Genomic DNA, 10,317 nt, shown 5'->3' on the forward strand with positions numbered 1-10,317 from the left:
CCCATTAGTACACACTATCAATGTTTCACTTTACTGTGTGAATTATGATCGAATCAACGTAATTTTAGCCACTTTCAATGCAACATACTGAAACAAAACGAACAATGCAAGAGATTTTGTTGTAGGCAAAACGCATTGGAGTAGGATTCTATTGCATTGAAATGCATGACTCTGCCCATACTCTACACAGACCAGTGTGGCATAACCAATCAGAGCTGCGGTAGGCCTATATGCAAATAGACCATTGCCATTGGGCTCCCGAGTAGCGCAGCGGTCTAAGGCACTGCATCTAGTGCTAGAAATGTCACTACATACTCTGGTTCAATTCCAGGCTGTATCACAACCGGCTGTGATTGGGACTCCCATAGGGCGGTGCACAATTGTCTCAGCGTCGTCCGGGTTAGGGTTTTGCCGGGGTAGGCCATCATTGTAAATAAGAATTTGTTCTTAACTGACTTGCCTAGTGAAATAATGGTAAAAGAAGAAAAAAAATTGCTCCCAGAGAAGAGGATTGGCCTCCCCTCAGCGCCTGGTTCCTCTCCAGGTTTCGTCCTAGGTTTCTGCCTTTCTAGGGAGTTTTTCCTAGCCACCGTGCTTCTACCTTTGAGTTGCTTGCTCTTTGGGGTTTTAGGCTGGATTCTGTATGAGCACTTTGTGACATCTGCTGTGAAAAGAGCTTCATAAATGAATTTGATTTGGAAAGTGAAGTATTTATTGTTGTGAACCCTAGACTGTATGATGTGAAAAGTGACTATAAAGATTTTCCATGAAGTGACACAGACACTTTCCTATCATGGTCATCCATATCAGAAGAAAGAAAGCTATTTTTGCAAGGAGTTTCCCAGAGAAAGCACTAATTATTGTTGATGTTCCCACTTCCCAAACAAGAAAAGCCAAGATCAGAATTACAGTACCAGTCAAATGTTTTGACACACTTAATAATTTAAGGGGTTTTCTTTATTTGTACTATTTTCTACATTGTAGAATAATCGTGAAGACATCAAAACTATGAAATAACACATATGGAATCATGTAGTAACCAAAAAAGTGTTAAACAAATCAAAATATATTTTATATTTAAGAATCTTCAAAGCAGCCACCCTTTGCCTTGATGACAGCTTTGCACACTCTTGGCATTCTCTCAACCAGCTTTACCTGGAATGCTTTTCCAACAGTCTTGAAGGAGTTCCCACATACGCTGAGCACTTGTTGGCTGCTTTTCCTTTACTCTGCGGTCCAACTCATCCCAAACCATTTCAATTGGGTTGAGGTCAGGTGATTGTGGAGGCCAGGACATCTGGTGCAGCACTCATCACTCTAATTGGGAAGTCAGGAACCAATACACACAGTCAGTTAGGAAAGCAAAGGCTAGCTTTTTCAAACAGAAATTTGCATCCTGTAGCTCTAACTCCAAAAAACTTTTGGGACACTGTAAAGTCCATGGAGAACAAGAGTACCTCCCCACTCCTGCCCACTGCACTTAGGCTAGGTAACACTGTCACCACCGATAAATCCACGATAATCGAGAATTTCAATAAGCATTACTCTACGGCTGGCCATGCTTTCCTCCTGGCTACCCCAACCCTGGCCAACAGCTCCTCACTCCCCGCAGCTACTTGCCCAAGCCTCCCCAGCTTCTCCTTCACCCAAATCCAGATAAGATGTTCTGCAAATCCTGGACCCGTACAAATCAGCTGCTAGACAATCTGGACCCTCTCTTTTTAAATTTGATCCACTGCCATTGTTGCAACCCCTATTACCAGTCTGCTCAACCTCCTTTTCGTATCGTCCGAGATCCCTAAAGATTGGAAAGCTGCCGCGGTCATCCCCCTCTTCAAAGGGGGTGACACTCTAGACCCAAACTGTTATAGACCTATATCCATCCTGCCCTGCCTTTCTAAAGTCTTCAAAAGCCAAGATAATAAACAGATCACTGACCATTTCGAATCCCACCGTACCTTCTCCTCTGTGCAATCCGGTTACCGAGCTGGTCACGGGTGCACCTCAGCCACGCTCAAGGTCCTAAACGATATCATAACCGCCATCGATAAAAGACAGTACTGTGCAGCCGTCTTCATCGACGTGGCCAAGGCTTTCGACTCTGTCAATCACCGCATTCTTATCGGCAGACTCAATAGCCTTGGTTTCTCAAATGACTGCCTTGCCTTGCCTTGCCTTGTTCACCAACTACTTCTCAGACAGAGTTCAGTGTGTCAAATCGGAGAGCCTGTTGTCCAGACCTCCGGCAGTCTCTATGGGGGTACCACAGGGTTCAGTTCTCGGGCCGACTCTTTTCTCTGTATATATCAACGATGTCGCTCTTGCTGTGGGTGATTCCCTGATCCACCTCTACGCAGACAACACCATTCTGTATACATCTGGACGTTCTTTGGACACCGTGTTAACTAACCTCCAAACGAGCTTCAGTGCCATACAACACTCCTTCCGTGGCCTCCAACTGCTCTTAAATGCTAGTAAAACCAAATGCATGCTTTTCAACCGTTCGCTGCCTGCACCCGCCTGCCCGACTAGCATCACTACTCTGGACGATTCTGACTTAGAATATGTGGTCAACTACAAATACCTAGGTGTCTGGTTAGACTGTAAACTCTCCTTCCAGACTCATATTAAACGTCTCCAATCCAAAATTAAATCTAGAATTGGCTTCCTATTTCGTAACAAAGACTCCTTCACTCACGCCGCCAAACATACCCTTGTAAAACTGACTATCCTACCAATCCTCGACTTCGGCAATGTCATTTACAAAATAGCCTCCAACACTCTACTCAGTAAACTGGATGCAGTCTATCACAGTGCCATCTGTTTTGTCACCAAAGCCCCTTATACAAACCCACCACTGCGACCTGTATGCTCTTGTCGGCTGGCCCTCGCAACATTTTCGTCGCCAGTCCCACTGGCTCCAGGTCATCTATAAGTCTTTGCTAAAGCTCCACCTTATCTCAGCTCACTGGTCACGATATCAACACCCACCGGTAGCACGAACTCCAGCAGGTATATCTCACTGGTCATCCCCAAACCCAACACCTCCTTTGGCTGCCTTTCCTTCCAGTTCTCTGCTGCCAATGACTGGAACAAATTGCAACAATCGCTGAAGCTGGAGACTTACATTTCCCTCACTAATTTTAAACATCAGCTATCTGAGCAGCTAACCGATCGCTGCAGCTGTACATAGACCATCTGTAAATAGCCCACCCAATCTACCTACCTCATCCCCATATTGTTTTTATTTACTTTTCTGCTCTTTTGCACACCAGTATTTCTACTTGCACATCACCATCTGCTCATCTATCACTCCAGTGTTAATTTGCTCAATTGTAATTAGTTCCCTACTATGGCCTATTTATTGCCTTACCTCCTCACGCCATTTTGACGCACTGTGTATAGACTTTCTTTTTTTATTTTGTGTAATTAACTGTACGCTTGTTTATTCCATGTGTAGCTCTGTGTTGTTGTTTGTGTTGCACTGCTTTGCTTTATCTTGGCCAGGTCGCAGTTGTAAATGCGAACTTGTTCAGGGTGCCTTTTAAGAATCTGTAGGCGAGCGACTAAACTTCTGTTGACATTAATTCTACTTGCTACTTGGAAGAAGTTATGCAGTTATTGGAAAATAAAATGGATTATCCTACCAACGGGACATTAAGAACCGTAACATCCAATGTTTCACAGAGTTGTGGCTGAACAACGACACGGACAATATAGAGCTGGAGAGGAGTGTCTTTTTGTCATTAGCAGCTGGTGTGCGATGTCTAATTTATTGATTTTTATTTTTTTTACCTTTATTTAACTAGGCAAGTGAGTTAAGAACAAATTCTTATTTTCAATGACAGCCTAGGAACAGTGGGTTAACTGCCTGTTCAGGGGCAGAACGACCTTGTACCTTGTCAGCTCGGGGGTTTGAACTTGCAACCTTCCAGTTACTAGTCCAACACTCTAACCACTAGGCTACCCTGCCGCCCCAGAGGTCTCGCGGTATTGCTCGCTGAGGTAGAGTACCTTATGATAAGCTGTAGACCACACTATCTACCAAGAGAGATCTCATCTATATTATTCGTAGCCGTCTATTTACCACTACAGACCGATGCTGGCACTAAGAGCGCACTCAACCAACTCTATAAGGCCATAAGCAAACAAGAAAATGCTCACCCAGAAGTGCCGATTCTAGTGGCCGGGGACTTTAATGCAGGCAAACTTACATCAGTTTTACCACATTTTTACCAGTATATCACATGTGCAACCAGAGGGGGAAAAAAACTCTATACCACCTTTACTCCACACACAGAGATGCATACAAAGCTCTCCCCCACCCTCCATTTGACATATGAGTGGATATGATATGATTCCTACTTATAAGCAAAAACTAAAGCAGGAAGTACCAGTAGCTCAATATGGAAGTGGTCAGGCGGGGCGGATGCTACGTTAGAGGGCTGTTATGCAAGCACAGACTGGAATATGTTCCGGGATTCATCCAATGGCATTGAGGAGTATACCACCTCAGTCATCGGCTTCATCGATAAATGCATCGACAACACCATCCCCACAGTGATCGTACGTACATCTCCCAACCAGAAGCCATGGATTACATGCAACATCCGCATCAAGCTAAAGGCTAGAACTGCCGCTTTCAAGGGACGCCTATAAGAAATCCTGCTATGCCCTCAGATGAACCATCCAACAAGCAAAGCATCAATACAGGATAAAGATTGAAACCTACTACACCGGCTCTCACGCTCGTCGGATGTGGCAGGGCTTGAAAACTATTGCGGAATACAAAGGGAAACCAAGATGCGAGCTGCCCAGTGACGCGAGCCTACCAGACGAGCTAAATGCCTTTTATGCATGATTTGAGGCAAGCAACACTGAAGCATGCACAAGAGCACCAGCTGTTCTGGATGACTGTGTGATAATGCTCTCGGTAGCCATTGTGAGCAAGACCTTTAAACAGGTCAACATTCACAAAGCCGCGGGGACAAATGGATTACCGGGGCGTGTGCTCAAGGCATGCGTGGACCAACTGGCAAGTGTCTTCACTGACATTTTTTCTGACCACTCTTCTGTAAAGCCCAGCTCTGTGGAGTGTACGGCTTAAAGTGGTCTTATGGACAGATACACCGATCTCCTCTGTGGCGCTTTGCAGCTCCTTCAGGGTTATATTTGGTCTCTGTTGCCTCTCTGATTAATGCCCTCGTTGCCTGGTCCGTGAGTTCTGGTGGGCGGCTCTCTCTTGGCAGGTTTGTTGTGGTGCCATATTCTGGTGCCAAAGATTTGGATATTTTTTTATAGCCCAACCCTGATCTGTACTTCTCCACAACTTTGTACTTGACCTGTTTGGAGAGCTCCTTGGTCTTCATGGTGCTGCTTGCTTTGTGGTTCCCCTTGATTTGTGGTGCTACAGACTCTGGGGCCTTTCAGAACAGGTGTACGTATATACTGAGATCATGTGACACTTAGATTGCACACAGGTGGACTTTATTTAACTAATTATGTGACTTCTGAAGGTAATTGGTTGCACCAGATCTTATTTAGGGACTTTATAGCAAAGGGGGTTATAGCAAAGTTTTATTTTTTTAATTTCACTTCACCAATTTGGACTATTTTGTGTATGTCCATTACATGAAATCCAAATCCAAATCTGTTTAAATTACAAGTTGTAATGCACCAAAATAGGAAAAATGCCAAGGGGGATGAATACTTTTGCAAGGCACTGTACAAATGACCTCTAACCTGTACCCCCGCACACTGACTCGGTACCCCCTGTATATAGCCTCGTTATTGTGTTACTGTTTTATTGTTTTTCACTTTAGTTTATTTGGTAAATATTTTCTTAACTCTTCTTGAACTGCACTGTTGGTTAAGGGCTTGTAAGTAAGCATTTCACGGTAAGGTCTACACTTGTTGTATTCGGCGCATGTGTCAAATAAAGTTTGATTTGATTTAGTATTTTACCAAATAAGGCTATCTTCTGTATACCACCCCTACCTTGTCACAATAAAACTGATTTGGCTCAAACGCATTAAGAAATAAAGAAAATCCACATATTAACTTTGAACAAGGCACACCTGTTAATTAAAATGCATTCCAGGTGACTACCACATTAAGCTGGTTGAGATAATGCCAAGAGTGTGCAAAGCTGTCATCAAAGCAAAGGGTGGCTACATTAAAGAATCTCAAATATAAATATATATTTGAGATAACACTTTTTTGGTTACGACATGATTCCATATGTGTTATTTCATAGTTTTGATGTATTCACTATTATTCTACATGTAGAAAATAGTAAAAATAAAGAAAAACCCTTGAATGAGTAGGTGTGTCCAAATCTTTGACTGGTACTGTACATGGTAAGAAGTGCTGAAGTCTCAGATAATGTGCACAGTCACGATGGCTTTGCTTTTGTGGCTCTTTATCTGGCCTAGTACTGGACATGAAACCTCTCAAGCATAAAAGAATAACGCCTCAGTGGTGCGTTTTGTCATGTCACTGTCTGCCACTTATTTGGCAATGTCAATTAGCATTGATTTCACAAACCATTTAGTCAATGAACCTCTACCCAAGAGAATAATCATTTTACTTCCATTGTCTTCATACAACAGAGATGACAACCCAGTGGAATGCACAGAGACACTCAGAACATTCCGACCCAGTCGATTAGCTCTTAAGTCTGGATGTGCATTAGCGTGTAACACTGTAGTGTCTTTAGAGAGTTACCTTATTCTCACAGACAGGTTAAGTGAGTCTTCAGAGTGAAGGGCACAGCTCTTGTGAGCTCAGTCAGTCCACTCAAAGCGCTGTGGTCACGCTACTGAGAACATCTGTGTTGTTTTTAGCTCAGAGAAACGGCGCAGGGAACTGAGCCTCTTCACGTTACATCCATAGAGAGAAATAGTAATTGTGTTTTGTAAGCACTAACTCTGCTATTGGTTCGTTGGACAAAGCCAATGGGGGAAATTAATGGCGTTTTTGTAGGGTTTTGGGATAAACACAGAAAATAAGGTCTGCTAAACACAGGCTTAGGAGATCTTATACGTTTTGTTCTATGAGATAATCTTCATCAGCTAACGTCACTTTTTGTGAATTTTGAAGAACTTATGTAATAAAAAAAGCACAAAGGTTTCATAATTCATAAAGGTCATGTTAACTGACTGCTATTATCTCATGGAACAAAACATATATATCTTAAGCCTGTGTTAACCTTAGACCTTAGTTTTGGCATTTATTCCAAAACCCTATTCCTTTCCTATTCATTTTTCCCGTAGGGATGGCTGAACAAACCAGAGGTCACTCATTTCCAGGTTTTAGGACTACAAGCTGGCGAGCTGTACTCCCCACGCCCTATACATCTCATCTGTGCAGATATTTACGTCTTAACACGGACCTGTAGAAACTCAGACACATGTCTTTATGACATTCCTTGGATCCTTGGAGTGTTTGGAGTGTCCTGGCTGGCTGTAAGGTGTACCCTGAAGCCAAATGACCTCTGAGGGCACCCTTGGTTCTTTACTGACAAATGACACATTGCTGTTACTATTGAAATGCTCTGACCTGGATGGAGTTTAAACTAAGTGGATGGTTCTCTACCTACACAGTATGGAACTGTAGGATGTGTTGGTCACGTGTATCATGCCAGCTGATGAAAATAACAGTGTGATACATGTCATCTATAGACACCATATGTCATGAGAGATTGAGATCAGTTTTTCAGCTTTTTAAGATCTTGTAAGGCTGTTGTGCAGGTAAAACCAGACAGATCTGGGTCAAATATTTGTATGAATGTCAAATATGTCACTGAGGATTTGACTCTTCTATTTCTTTTGGGTGTGTTGCTCTCTACTCATGTTGTCTCTGGGTAGTCAGTAGTCACTGAGACAGAGCCAGGCAGTGATTTGTAAATCCTTCCATTTGAGGCTGGCTGACTTCTGGGTGAACCAGCTGAACCGGCTGACTCACTATAACTATGCATTAGGTGGCCAAAATCATGACAGTTGTGGAAACAGGAAACAGAACGTTTCGGTTCAATTGAATAAATAATCATGTTATTTGGACATGGTGGGATCTTTTTGTGTCTGTAAAATTAATAATGCATGAAATGGCTCTAAACAACACCTTTATGTGCAAATATTGATATAATAGGCATCATATTGATATATATTGATATAATAGCAGCTGTTGGCTCGACTGTATCTGCGAGCTGTTGGCTCGACTGTATCTGTGAGCTGTTGGCTAGACTGTATCTGCGAGCTGTTGGCTAGACTGTATCTGTGAGCTGTTGGCTAGACTGTATCTGCGAGCTGTTGGCTAGACTGTATCTGTGAGCTGTTGGCTAGACTGTATCTGTAAGCTGTTGGCTAGACTGTATCTGTGAGCTGTTGGCTAGACTGTATCTGTGAGCTGTTGGCTAGACTGTATCTGTGAGCTGTTGGCTAGACTGTGTCTGTGAGTTGTTGGCTAGACTGTATCTGTAAGCTGTTGGCTAGACTGTATCTGTGAGCTGTTGGCTAGACTGTATCTGTGAGCTGTTGGCTAGACTGTATCTGTGAGCTGTTGGCTAGACTGTGTCTGTGAGCTGTTGGCTAGACTGCGTCTGTGAGCTGTTGGCTAGACTGCGTCTGTGAGCTGATGGCTGGACTGCATCTGTGAGCTGTTGGCTAGAGCTCATGTGTAAAGACCAGAGTGGGCCCATTACTATATAATACACATTTCTTGTGACAAAACCATCAGTAGAGTTGAAAATGCAATATAATTTTTTTTTTAAATTCAGTACATGATAATTTTATTTTTATGTGCACTATATCATCACGCACAGCTTTTTACCCGCAATAAGTCAATTTGAAAATGGGTTTTGTTATACATAGTATGTGCCATAAGATTGTTCTATGAGGTTTCGTCATTGGTGCTGTACCGAAAGCCACATTGACAAATCTCAGACATTGTATGTACTGGCTCAAAATACATGCTACCCACACACATCATACAAAGACACCTGGAAGGCTATGGGAGGTACATGTTCTACTGTAACAGCATAGCACTACACATACCAAGCATCAGTGGGTGCTATTGAGGAGTTGACGGACCTTAGTGGTGGCTGGAATGGAGTCAATATAGTGGTGTCAACAACATCTTTGATGTGTTTGGTGCCGTTTCATTGGCTCCATTTCAGATATTGTTGTGAGCCTTCCTCCCCTTAGCTGCCTCCACTGCTGAGCATTCACCCCCCCCCCCCCCCTCTCTGGTGGGAAGTGCGCATATTATTTTTATATAGATTCTAGAATATTCACATGAAAATCTGTCGCCATTTGGATGGAAACCCAGCTAATGGAATCAACATTTCAGACGGTATTTTATTATTTACCAGTCTGGGTCAATTTAAATGTAATTACTGCCGATTCACTAATGCAGATATTTCAGTCTTTTCAATTTCCGAACTGAATCTACTCAATTGACGTAATGATATTGACACACTTTGCTTATCTTAAAGCCAGCATCAACTCAGCTGTTGACATGTTATCATCCTTTATACACACCTTGCCTCGGTGCATGACAATGTAAGCTCGCTGTTATGTCAGAGTTTGGAATTCTGGTCTATTCTGCATGTTCTCTCCTTTGATACAACTCATTTTGATGTTAGCACTCTGAAAGAGGGAATTTTACGGTGCTGTATTGTTAATTGGTAGGAAAATATATGGCATCAATGGAAATGTACTAGTCACTTAGGTTAAATAGAATAATTCAACTCTGCAGTACCTGATACCTAGTGGTGCTTCCCAGAGAATCCCCACAAAATAATAAAGTAATTCATGTTATTACAATGTTGCCTTGTAAGTACCAGACCGTGATATTAGAGTACAAAGAGTCTACCTGGTCATTGCTGTACAAGTTGCAAAAAGCTGAGTGTTATGGTCGTATGTAGGCCTAATGAAGGAGAGTTCAATTGAAGTGTCACTGATATGAATGTTAAATAACATTCACACACACACACACACACACACACACACACACACACACAAAACGTGGCCTTTGAGTCCAAGCCAGTGTCGGAAAGCAGAGTGGCTGAGAACGCAGCCGGTAGCTCCCAGTGATTAGCAGAGGAAAGGCCCCTTTTCACGGCTGCTCCCCGCCTGGACGCCGCCTCGCGACACCAAGATAACGGGCCCGTTGTTGGCCTGCAGGAAGCGAACAAAGACGCCACTGTCCCCCTTTCCCACTACTCTCCATATCTGTGTCCGAGCTTTGATTTCCCCCTGGTCAGCCAACAAGTATCTGTTGAGCAGTAATCTGAGTTGGGAACAGCAGGCCCTGTCC

Source organism: Oncorhynchus clarkii, chromosome 22 (genome assembly GCF_045791955.1).
Source record: "Oncorhynchus clarkii lewisi isolate Uvic-CL-2024 chromosome 22, UVic_Ocla_1.0, whole genome shotgun sequence".
Classification (NCBI taxonomy): Eukaryota; Metazoa; Chordata; class Actinopteri; order Salmoniformes; family Salmonidae; genus Oncorhynchus; species Oncorhynchus clarkii.